This window comes from Dendrobates tinctorius, unplaced genomic scaffold (assembly GCF_039654945.1).
Source record: "Dendrobates tinctorius isolate UK_male_01 unplaced genomic scaffold, ASM3965494v1 ptg000014l, whole genome shotgun sequence".
Taxonomy (NCBI): domain Eukaryota; kingdom Metazoa; phylum Chordata; class Amphibia; order Anura; family Dendrobatidae; genus Dendrobates; species Dendrobates tinctorius.
The window spans coordinates 26,402,770-26,415,829 of record NW_027361682.1 but is presented as its reverse complement, the minus strand read 5'-3'; the positions used below and the strand labels follow the sequence as shown (position 1 = coordinate 26,415,829).

General features: G+C 47.6%; 1 long non-coding RNA gene across 1 annotated transcript in view; it reads left to right on the top strand.

Moving 5' to 3' along the window:
• LOC141072877 (uncharacterized) overlaps positions 1 to 13,060 on the top strand; it is a 224,284-nt gene that overhangs the window by 171,004 nt on the left and 40,220 nt on the right. Inside the window, exon 2 of the long non-coding RNA XR_012226890.1 lies at positions 6,945 to 7,031. This is a non-coding gene — a long non-coding RNA (uncharacterized lncRNA). The remainder of the gene's footprint in view (positions 1 to 6,944; positions 7,032 to 13,060) is intronic.

The following is a 13,060-nucleotide window of genomic DNA, read 5'->3' as shown; positions in this document are numbered from 1 at the left end:
CTTGCCTTACTTGGACGACCTCTTGGTCAAGGGCCCTTCAATGCGGGCATGCGAGGAAAATGTCAGCATCACGCTAGATACTCTTGCCCGCTTAGGGTGGTTGGTCAATGTAAAGAAGTCAGTCCTTGTGCCAGCTCAGAGAATTTCCGTTTTAGGGATGATCTTCGACACTTGCCGAGGGTTGGTAATTCTCCCTCGAGACAAGGCTCTAGCTCTCCGGCAGGGAGTCCGGACACTTCGCCAACCAGTTCCTCATACCATCCGGTTCGGGATGAGGATTCTAGGGAAAATGGTGGCAGCAATGGAAGCGATACTGTTCGCCCACTTCCATCTTCGCCCCCTGCAGCACGTCCTCTTGTCAGCCTGGGACAAAAGCCCTTCCACGCTTGATCGCTGGTGCAGGTTGTCCTCTCAAGTCAGGCAGTCGCGCGGGTGGTGGATAACAAGTTCCTCTCTGCTTCAGGGGAAAACCTTCCCCCCAGACCATTGGTTGGTGGTGACAACCGACGCCAGCCTCCTCGGCTGGGAAGCGGTTTTTCGCCACCACTCGACCCAAGGACGTTGGTCCCCGCAGGAGGCATGCCTCCCGATCAACTTGTTGGAGATACGAGCAGTCCGGCTGGCTCTGCAACAGTTTCATCACCTTCTAGCAGGCCGCCCCGTCCGGATTCAATCGGACAACGCCACGGCGGTTTCTTACATAAATCATCAAGGGGGCACCCGCAGCAGAGCAACCATGCACGAGGTAGGGCACGTTCTTCATTGGGCTGAGAGGAACCACTCGGTGATATCAGCAGTCCATATCCCGGGCGTGGAGAACTGGGAGGCAGACTTCCTCAGCCGACACGGTCTTGCGTCCGGGAAGTGGTCACTACACCCCGAGGTCTTCCAGCAGATTTGCCTACGGTGGGGGACACCGGATGTGGACCTAATGGCTTCTAGGGTGAACGCCAAGGTGCCCACATATGTCGCTCGGTCCAGGAACCCGCAGGCAATTGCTGTGGATGCGTTGGTTCTGCCATGGAACCAGTTTCGCCTCCCATATCTATTTCCCCCGCTGCCACTACTTCCGAGAGTCATCAAAAAGTTCAAAACAGAATGGGTTCCGGTGATTTTGCTGGCCCCAGACTGGCCCCGTCGAGCGTGGTACACAGATCTAATGCAGCTGCTCGCCGATGTTCCTTGGCGACTGCCAGAGCGCCTGGATCTACTGTCCCGGGGCCCGATCTTCCACCCGAGCTCAGGGGCCCTGTGTTTGATGGCATGGCCGTTGAATCTTGGATTCTAACCCAGGCGGGGTCTGGGCGCGAGGTGGTCGCTACAATGGTTAGCGCCATGAAAGCCTGCCTCAGCACGTATTTACCATCACACCTGGAAGGTTTTCTTTTCTTGGTCTCGAGGCCTCGGTTCTCCACTGAGATTCTCTATCCCCAACATTTTGACCTTTCTCCAGTCTGGCCTAGACTCGGGGTTAGCCCCAAGCTCCCTCAGGAGACAAATATCGGCTTTATCCGTCCTGTTCCAGTGCAGAATTGCTACCAATTTGCAGGTGAAGACTTTCAACCAGGGAGTCTCCCATTTGGTACCTCCCTATAGAGCGCCCCTGGATGCCTGGTACCTTAACCTGGTCCTAAGTGTTTTGCAGGAAGCCCCATTCGAACCGCTACAAGATGTCTCTTTGTTGTACCTTTCCTGGAAAGTGGTGTTCCTCGTGGCCATAACTTCTATCAGGCGGGTCTCGGAGCTGGCGGCCCTATCCTGCCGAGCCCCGTTTCTCACTTTCCATAAGGATAAGGTGGTGCTCAGACCAGCCCCTCGCTTTCTGCCGAAGGCCGATTTCTCATTTCACATTAATGAGGATATTGTCTTGCCCTCTTTTTGTCCAGCACCGGTGCACCGTATGGAAAAAGCTCTTCACACGTTAGACCTGGTAAGACCCCTCCGGAGGTACGTGTCGCGGACGGCACCCTTTCGTCAGACAGACATGCTGTTCGTACTCCCCAAGGGGCGCAGGAAGGGACTTGCTGCCTCAAAATCGACCATAGCCAGATGGATTCGTTTGACTATTCAGGAGTCCTACCGCATCAGAGGTGCGCCGATTCCAGCAGGAATCAGAGCACACTCTACTCGGGCAGTGAGCGCCTCGGCACCAGGCTTCGACGGAACAGGTTTGCAAGGCAGCAACCTGGTCCAGCCTGCACACATTTGCCAAACATTATAATATCCATACTCAGGCCTCAGCGGATGCGAGCCTGGGTAGAAGGATTCTCCAAGCAGCGGTGATGCACCTTTAGACAGGAGGTGCATGTAGCTTGGATCGGTGAGTTAACTCCCACCCAGGGACTGCTTTAGGACATCCCACAGTACCTGTGTCCCCCAATGAGGCGAAGGAGAAACATGGATTTTTGTGATAAACTCAACGTAAAATCCTTTTCTCCGAGACGCTCATTGGGGGACACAGCACCCACCCTGTTAGCCAGTTGGCTCTTGTTTGGTTTAATTAATATGCATTTTCGTTTGATATTAGAGTGTTTTTTTTCTGGACACGTTGTTACCTGTATTAAGGCTGATTTTGCTGTTCTCCTACTGCTTTTGCACTAAACTGATTTCCGCCCGCAATTGGGGCGAGGATGTATACGGCGGAGGAGGAGCTAACCTCTTTTTTTCACTTAGTGTCAGCCTCCAGGCGGCAGTAGCATACACCCACAGTATCTGTGTCCCCCAATGAGCATCTCAGAGAAAAGGATTTTACGGTCAGTTTATCACAAAAATCCGTGTTTCAGCTCATTCCCATTTACTTGTATACTGCAATATCAGGCATGATCAAGCGGGGCGCTGTATAAGGAAAGAAGGTATTTTTCCTTATACAGAGCCTATTTTAAATGACGTGGGGTTACAAGTGTGAGACATGCAATGACTGACAGTCTGCTCTCCTGATCTTCATGTCTCACACTGGTAACACCCCCTGTCATATAAAATCTATGGAGGCAGGTTCTCAGGGAGATCTATGTCCAGCCTATAGATCTTAACAGCTCATTTACATATTAAGAAAAGCTAAGATTTCTCTAAAATAAAACACCGGATTGCAGATATCAAGGTATCATATTATTCAGCTTCCTTTAATCTGTATTTCCTGACAGATTGCTTAGGAGGACTCTTCCTACTGACAGATTCTCTTTAAGAAGTTTTCCTTCCAACACTAATGGCACGTACCAGCAGCTGACTGTCATATACCACATTTTAGAGATCAGTGGATAACCGTGTGGCCTCCGACTATTTTCCTATTAACAGGCACCCTCCCACCCAATTTTTAATAAATCATCTGATTCGTTTGCGCTTTACATTGATGGTCATGGTTCTGGTGCTTTCCTGGGCCACCTAGTAATGTTGTTCCGTTGTTCTACTCAGACAGAACTGTGTTAGTCGTAAGGGTTGTGTGGCCAGTTTAGACCGTCCTACTTCACCAATGGTCTCAATAAGCACCGTTATTTGTGCCGGGCAGGACCACAACTTTGGGTTCCCAAATTCCCAGTTCCCTCAGGAATGTTAGAGATCATCGTGGATAACTCGACTCCAATTATGCATCCAAAGACAAAAAGAAGAGAAAAAAAATTGCTTGTCTGCGTGTTTCCGTGTCTCACAAGACCATCGGTCTGGAAAGGACCGCGTTCTGGAACATATTTTGTAATGAGAGGGAAGGGAAGGATGGTTCTACTCCAAGGGACGAGCTGAGTATTTAATCCATCAGGCAATGCTCCATGTGAGAAACATATGCTAATTAGAGAGCTAATTTGTATTCTTTTCTTCCATGGAGCATTGGCCTGTACCTCTCCATAATCAGCCAATCATAGTATAGAGTGTATTGGTGATGAGCGGTGACTGTAGCCAGCAGCACCCAGGCAGAATAAGGCTTAGTTTCTCCCAGTAGCCACCCTTTCAGTAAGGTGGCTGGACATCATTGAAACACTATTTTCTTCCAATTTACCTTATATATACAGGTTAAAAGCATTTGGGTAACAATTCAAGCAAAGTGGATGCTTCATAAAAACTCCTGCCCACTGTGTGTTTAGACGCTGTTAATCGGTGCATTTTTTAGTGCTGTTTTTTCCCCTATCGGTTTCTATGGCCAGGCTGAAAAAACACATGTAAAAAACACAATTCTATTTTCAAAGCACAGAATCCCAGTGATTCTGCACCAAAAACCGCCACTCCAAATCTGAACCAAAAATTCTTAAACAAAACTGGAAAAATGCATAAAAACCCCAGAGCAGACTGCTATTTTGGTGCAGAAAATAAGCAGCATTTTTGCATGTGGGAACATGGACGTGCACCGTGGGAAATTTGCAGCAAATAACCTACAGGTGCATTAAATCTTGACGGTCTCGTCCAAGTTGCCGAACACACTATGGTCTACTTGTAAGACCCTTTAAAAAAGAAAAAAAAGTGTGTTGCCCAAAGCGGACATACCCATTGCGTTGTCTTCCTACATGATGGGGTCGGACTGAATTATCTAGTGGCCGGCATCAGTCACTTTGTGGTAAATTGGGTCATTTAGGAATTGCACCAAAAAGTGATATTACGATCCTTCACAAGGTATGCCATTAACTCCTGGCAGATGTTTGTGACGCCACAAGGGGTCATGTCCATCATCTCCCCTGTAGAGGTGACGCGTTCTGCTCCTTTTATACCATGAACAATCAAGACTGAGTATAAAGGTAGAAAGTCTCCAATAACAGATAAGATGTGACGACTATAGCATACAAATATTTATATAGACTGGAGTAGATTAGCAGTGCTAGTATATATAAGCTGGATCAGCTGCAAGTACCAAAACCCCTTTACCACTGTGAGGTAATTGTCAGCAGAAATATAATAATGTGTAAGTACTTGCACTATGATTCAGACATAATAAAATCAAAAATAAGTGCGCCTCACCGTTTTTTCACTTACCCGGTGAGGCGAGTCCCGAGGGGCTCTCGCTTTTCGCTCCAAGCGCACTTTCCCCCCTTCCCCGGCTACCCACGGATTACTGGCTCCCCGTGCACACCGTATCTTCCTGCTGGGCACCACGTGACTCTGCTGATCACGTGACCCGAATATGTCACGCTGGTCCTTGCGGCACACAGGACCTGCCAGCATTCACCGCGGCTACCGCGCGCTCCGGCAGCCCACCCAGTCAGCTTGTCACCGGCCGGGATAACGCTCCAGGACCTATTACCTACCCGGAGAGACTACTATACGGATTATGAGCTAAGTAATAACAACTATCCACTGGTTGGAGTTAAGTTGTATTTCTCATTGCGCAGGTACTGGACTTTACCTGCCTGTAGTTCAACACCTTCTAAGCACTCCTAGCACTTTATGTAGCGGCGTTAATATATCCACACAACATCAGACACCTTCTGACCCTTTGCCTGCTATTAGTCTATGTGCACATCTCTTAGTTATAGCACGATTAACCAGTGTATTACCGATGGTTTATGGAATAAACCGATACTTTTATTGTGTCATTTGATTGCCCCCCTTTTTGTACGTATTTTTTGGTGCTATTACTCTCACTGCATGATTTGCAACAAACAAAATCTTTTTATCATCCACTAATTGGATTTTTATCCATCTGAGTGCATATATGCCTAGTTCTTAAATATCTGTTTTCTAATTTTTAGCCCGTCTAAATGGATTCTTATTGGAAGGTACACTACTTCTCATCTAGAATCAGAATACTCCTCAAAACACCATAACAGGTCTTTTTGAAAAATTGATCAGTAATGTTTTGTTATGTCTGAATCATAGCGCGAGTACTTACACATTATTATATTTATATAGCCTGATTGCGGTCGTGGACCTGAGGAAACAGTTTGTACAATATTAGATGTGACCTCCAATTTGATGCTAGCTTCTTATACACAGATGAGGAATTGGGCAGGTCCTGATGCCTTCTAGTCTTGTGTCTGTTGCTTTAAAAGGGGTAATTCTACAATTAAAGATGAGATTTTTTTTAATTGGAAAGGTAAAAAAAAAACCCACTCCTGTGTCCAGATATCGCCGTTACATACTTTTATTGGCTACCACTACTGTTCCTTTGACTCCCTCGCAGAACGTCCAGCACGTGTCCACTGCTGGTGGTCATACGTGGCAGCAAATCATATTAAAATGTGGTGTAAACTATTTATTAAAGGGCTCTTCCAGTTTCAGATATACACTTTGTAAAAACAAAAAACAAAACAAACAAACAAAAATGTACTGTACTCACCCTCCTCGGGTCCAACACTGAACCTCTGCTGCTGCTCCCGATGCCTGTTATTGTGTGAAGCGCTGACGTCACATTGACAGCACTCCAACCAATAAACGAGTTGAGTGCCTGTGACCGAGTAGACGGCACGATCCCCTTAGTTTACTGATTGGCTGCAGCGCCAAGTGATGTCAGTTCTGCAAACAATACCAGATATCTGGAACAGCAGCAGTGACACATTGCTGGACCCAGTGAAGGTGAGTAAGGAGTTGTTTTTTTATTATTATTATTATTATTATAATTTCGGAAAACCTCTAATTAAAAATAAGTTATATTAACCTATTTAATCCATGCTGCATCCCAATCCTCCTCGCTGGTCTTTTTTTGTTGCCTGCAGCGGTTTGGTCGGGTTTTGATGGCTGCAGCCTGTCACTATCCTTAGTGGGTTGGCACCGTATACTGTTGTGGAAAGTGATTGCCCGGTATATGGTCTGTGACGCTTGCAGACATTAAAAATCTAACATGGACATTAAAAGCCTAACATGGACACAAAGCAGAAACAGCAGTGATGGAAAAAAGCTCCTCTTTACTCTGCATTATAGCGCCCCGTGAACAATCCCTTTAAAAGGAGAGTTATCTTTACCGATACCGCAGTCAGGTGATCAGGAGGAGAAGAACTTATTAAACTGATGTTTATCCCTTTCCATTTCAGCCGTCATTGTTTCCTCGTCTCCCTCCGCATGGACGCCACGTAATGTCAGGTCATTAAGCCGCGTCGGACGGAGCCGCTCTGACAGATGTAAGTACCACTTATGAAATGGATACCTTTGAAACCTTGTCCTAAAGAAAAAGAGTGTTTGGTAGGCTTGACATTTGCTAGACGAGTTGAGTGGGGGAGAAAAAAACTTTCCCCTATTGTAAGTGGATTTTTTCAGAGGACATTACTGGAAACATACAGGCTGTTCTGCTCCTCAGATCGCTCGGTGCTGGGTTGTTGTTTCCGTTTATGGAAGTTTTGCCCTCTTTTATCTCGTGGTCAAATGTTCATCTCGCTCAGGCCTCCGAGTATCACATTGAGTGCACGGAAAACAACCAAAACGGGAGCAGACACGTAGCATCTCCATTCTTATGGAGCCAGGCATGGTCAACGAAGAGTTAATGGTATCCCGTGAGCCTCAGACTTGCTGCAGAGAATACGGGGGTGGTGGGCTCAGAAATAGTAAATCCCCCCGTGCGATACTAAATCCTCGTTCACACGTATGTTGGATTTGATGTAGATTTCGGGTCGAATTCTGCGCTGATACTCGCTGGCGACAATCCAAGCCCTATGCATGTAAATGTGGTTTCCATCCCTCCATTTGTGTGCTGCGGAAATTTGCTATGGAAATTTGTTGCTTGTGCTGCTGAAAAAACAATCATGTCATTTCTGCGGATTACACACAGAAAAGTCAAGGATTGGACCCTCTGAATGGTAGATCTGCTGCTCAACCCCACCACATCTGTGGCAGATCAGTGCCTGAAATTATGCATCGATTTTTTTGGCAGATTATTGGTGGTATATATGAAGTATGTTTCACATGTGTTTAGGCCACAGATCTCATCCACGTGTGGGGATGATGAACGCACAAATTTTTGGTAAAAGCTAGCACCAGTTAACCCTTTTACATGTCGGCATGGTTTTTGAGCACTACCCTGAAAATGTTGCTTGAAGACCCCTTTTATTGGCACATTCTTGTACGGAGCAAGTGTGATTGGACTTGAATATTAATGACAGGTCCTCAATATTAGATTGGTCCGAAACCTGGCACCCCCCTCTGATCAACGATTTCCGTCTCACACTGGAGCCAGAACAGCACCACTGTGTAGAACATTTAGTAATCTTGTTGGAGTTAATGGTAGCTGAGTTGCAATACCTGAGAACGGCCACTACACTGTGCTGTTCTAAACACTTCATAACTTCTATGCTAGATAAAATTATTTAAAAAAAATGTTTCACTTAGGGGTTAATGGAAAACCTAAAATATCACCTGTCTGATATTGATGACCTGTCCTGAGGATCATGTGACTTGACAACCCCTTTAATGATTATATATGATATATAGGATGGTCTACATGGCCACCTTGCTTGCTGAGCAGGAGGTCACACTGTTCTAACCTTCATGTGAGTATGGATTACATGGTGTTGCCATCGATAGTTCCGGGATTTAAAGCCGATGCATCAGTACGTCAAAAATTACAGACTGTGAAGCAACAAAAAAAGCGGTCTATAGGAGCGCTAAAGGAGAGGCAGAAACTAGAAAAAAGGGTATAAAACTCAGCTTTTATTCTTCCTCCAATACCCACAACGCGTTTCTACGGTCACAGCCGTCTTCCTCAGGTGGAATAAGGTGAGCACCCTGTCGATTCAGTTAGGGAATTTAATTTTAACACAGGTACACTCATTGCGCCTCTCTTTGCATTTTATTTTTCATAAGAATTACAGACTGGTTAGGCGAGTAGTCAAGTAGGGATATGTGTGGGGACAATAGGATCCACTACAGGTTGGGTTGGATCCTGTAAGGTGATGTCAAGTGACATGTCTCCTCAATCAAGGCACAATACAGAGATGATGGAGGGTCAGTGGGCACAGTAGCAAGGTCAGAAGGAAAAAATGCTTGGTTCAGTGACAGATCCATCACAAAAAGTAAGGGTAGAAGAACCAGAAAGGCAAGTTTCATACCGAAAAGCTCCAACAACGTGAGGTAAAGGCCGGTTGTACATCTAGAAATGTGAAGAATGGATCTAGTAGTACTCAACGCTATTGCCGTATTCATCGCCTGTGCAATCAGAGGGGTTTGTAGGATATAGGTGGGACCAGACATGAGAAAATAGGTCAATCATGGTGACAAGCCGCAACCAAACATCATGAAGCCAAGACTACGGCACTCAAGAACTGAACCTCTAGATATTACATTATTTTATAGGGAAAGTTTTATACAATTTTCTCATGTGCCCTATTAGGACATTAGTCCATAAGCAAGAGCCAAGAGATGTATCAAGTGTAGTTATTATATAGAAGCTCCCCAGTAATAGCTGCTGATCATGCAAGGTGAATGGAAAAAGTTGGCTCTGAACCTGGATAGTTTTTTTTTTTAAGAGTAAGTAAACTTTCATTTTTAAAATATATTTTAGGACCTTTAATAGTGATGAGCGAGTATACTCATTGCTCAGGTTTTCCCGAGCATGCTCGGGTGTCCTCCGAGTATTTTGTCACGCTGAGAAGGTTTAGTTTTCGTCTTCTCAGCTGCATGATATGCGACTTGTAGACAGCTTGAATACATGTGAGGAATGCCTGTTTGTTAGGGAATTCCCACATGTATTCAGGCTGTCCAGCAGCCGCAAATCATGCAGCTGAGGCGACGAAAACTAAATCTCCAAGCACGCCAAAATACTCGGAGGACACCCGAGCATGCTCGGGAAAACCCGAGCAACGAGTATACTCGCTCATCACTAGCCTTTAATTATGAGCAGATCGGTGATGATCCAGGTCCTGAGAACCCCATCCTTCGCTGAAAATACCTCTTACCACAATTCCAGAACCACAGCCGGGCAGTGGCTTCCCCAAACGCAAACCGTCACAGACTCTGCTCACACATGTGGCCGGTCCGAGTGCTGTTCAGGGATCCGACCCTACTCCTTGAGTCTCCCAACACACCGGCCTCACCAGGTCCAGAGCCTCAGCGGGTGCTATTCAGGACGTCCGTCCCCTCCTGAGACCATCCAACATTCACGCTTCACCGGGTGCGATTCAAGGATCCGTCCCTACTCCCAGGGACTCCCAACACACCGGCCTCACAGGTCCAAGGTCGCAGCAGGTGCTATTCAGGAAGGCAGCACACCTTTCAACACCTAGACCTTCCAGGACCTTCTACCCTGAACCATTCAGGTACACACTCTCTCCCCATGTGACCTACCTCAGGCGCATTATATGGTCCGTAGCCACACCCATAGGTGATCACATGGCTATGACCTCATTGCAGGTCCTTTTCAGACACCCAACCATACACATACACATATATTTTGGGCATTCAGACACATGCCCCTGGTTGGGTTTGTAGGTGACTGGTCCTGCCCATCTCACCAAGCCACCTGAAAGCCTTCCCTTGTTACATAGTAACAAACACTCAGCATTATCTCTGCTGATTACCACATATGTCAGCTTCCATCCCAGGGCCACCCACCCTGGGATGCATAAGTCATTTACCATCCTGCCATTCATCCTTTCTCCATCACAATAATGGAGATGCCTGTGTGCATGACCCAGACAGCGCCCTCTAGCTGTCACAGCGGTCACTGCATCACATACCCCCCCCTGTTCAAACTTGTGGGGTTGAACACTTGTCACATACTAGGTGCTTCGAGACCGGGTACCCACTGTCACCTTGCCCTAAAAGTCGAGAGGACCTTCTCAGTCTGTTTTGGGCATCAAACGGCATCCTATTTATGTTAGGCCTCCCCCGCCCCCAGTGGTCAGTATATTGGCCTTGGGCTTTGGCCTTCCAGTCAAAGTCCGTCTGTGTCACCAGACCCTTTTTAGTCTCCACACTTTCCCTGTTGGCTCCGTCCCCCGACTTTTCTCTCCACGACCGACTCATCCGTTGGTGCAGTCGTAAGTCTTACTTAGAGTCGAGCCCACTGCCTGGTCTCTCAGTCTCATAGTATTAGTAGAACTGCCACTTGCAGAAAGTCTTTGGCTACCTTTGGCTACCCGCCATCTCATTATTTGGAGGGTACCTTCTGGTCCTTATACCCCGGGATGAAGGCTGCCACCATCTGATGTTCCGCATCTCTTTATTAATCTGTAGTCGGTCCAGTTTCAACTGCTCTCTCTCCTTCAGGTATGTTGCTCGGTATTCCAGGAGCATCCGGAAGTTCCTAAGGCTTTCCATGGAGCCAACCACAATGATGGGAATCATGCCGTCTTCACCAGATACCTGGACTTCACCATCAGGAGGGATCCTCACCCTCGCCACACCGGAGATATCCACAAGGTCTTGCATCACTTTGCCGAGCCTTCCAATGACTCTCTCCACCAGATATTTGGGTTCCCGGAACTACATCTTCCCCCAATTCTAGCTGATTCTTAGCTTCCCTCGCAAGCTCTAGACGTCGTGCAGCTTTCAAATTACTCCGCCTGATCATCTGTTTAGCGTGGAGACATTGTAGATGCATATCCGTCAGGACAGCCACCCGCTTTACTGTGTCTTCCCTGGTTGACAGTACTACCAACTGCTGAGTCTCAGGTGCCCATTGCACCCTACATGCTTTGACCGCCTTTTTAAAAGCCTCATGCACCCCTTCACTAGTACAGGCTTCTTGCACATCTTCGGGTACATCAATCACGCACTTGAAGGTCGTGGGCTCGCTCTCCTCCTGGATGGACAGATGGCTCCGGGTTTACCATGGACACTTCCTTCAAAACAGTTGTCCCGACCGGGGAACTATCTTGTTCAGCTTTTAGCTCAAAATCTTCATGAGATTTTACCTCTTCGAGACCCCTTGCCAAGATGGGCACTGGCAGTTCCGTCTTGTTATCACTGGCACGGCCGCTGTAAGTCTTCGCCCACCAATTTTTTCTCCTGCAGAAGACCTTACTGCTCCTCTGAGTCCTTCCACATCTTCCCTTAGGGTGGTGTTCACGCTTTGCCACGTTGACAGGTGACCTCTGAGCTCCAAGACTTCTTTCTCGAGCTCCTCAATTCTATGCTCAGCTGTTTGTCTCAGGGCCTTGACTGCCAAGAGCTCGGACTCTAGGTGGCGCAGCCGCTCCAACTGCGCGAAGTTGGCAACTTCCATACTCGCCACCTTTAAACATTCCTTCGCCAGCTGCTGACATATCTCTTCGCGCCCTTGCGCCAAGTTTCGTAGATGCGCCTCTACCTGGCGAAATTTGTCAACTCGCTCTTCCCAAGTGTCCATTTCCTGGGTCAGTTTGTTAACTTGACCCTCTAGTCGTCGGGTGATAGCGGCCAAATTGGAGATCTTCTCCTCTTGCTCTAACTTCTCCGAGGATGGTGTTTGTTCAGCCCCTTTCCGGCTTTTACCCCTCCTGTGACGGTAGGAAGTCTTGCCACTTAGACCTGAGTCAGTCTTACTGCACTCCTTGTCACTGTCGTCACCGTCTGAACGGGAGTCACCACCACCTAATCGGTCATCCAGTACACAGCAGTCCCCCTTTCTAATGATGTTGGACCCCACTCCTGGAGCTTCCCCACCATCAACGGTCACACATTCTGGTTTGCCTACCAGCGTCAACCTGCCTTCACCTTGTGGAGCTCTGTCACTATCATTCACACTGTGGTACCCGTCAGGTGTCATCATGTCCGTAAGTGGGGCAACGGTATCCTTCCCTCTGGTCGCCCCAATGTCTGACCCGTCATGGTTGGAACATGTTATTGCCTTTATGTACGCAGCCCTCGCAGCCAAGAGCCCTCCATCCTCCTGCTGTAGAGCCGCTCCACTCTCCCACAAGTTAGAGAACAGCCCAAAGTCCTGACCTATGACTACCGGACAACATAAATTCGGGACTATAGCGACATCCTGTCCGGTACTGTCCCAGATTGTCTCAAGGATCACCCTGGCCACTGGATAGTCCCTAGTGCCCCCATGAACGCAAGAGACCTCGACCTTCCTATTGGGTATTACAAATCCCTGGGGCGCCAGCCTCACTAGTGTTACCGGGGTCCCAGAATCGACCAGTCCGTACATTTCCTCCTCGTTCACCTGCAGGGCACACCCCCGTAGCCTGTTGCCGGGTGGGTAGTTCACCAGGCAGACTGGACACCTATA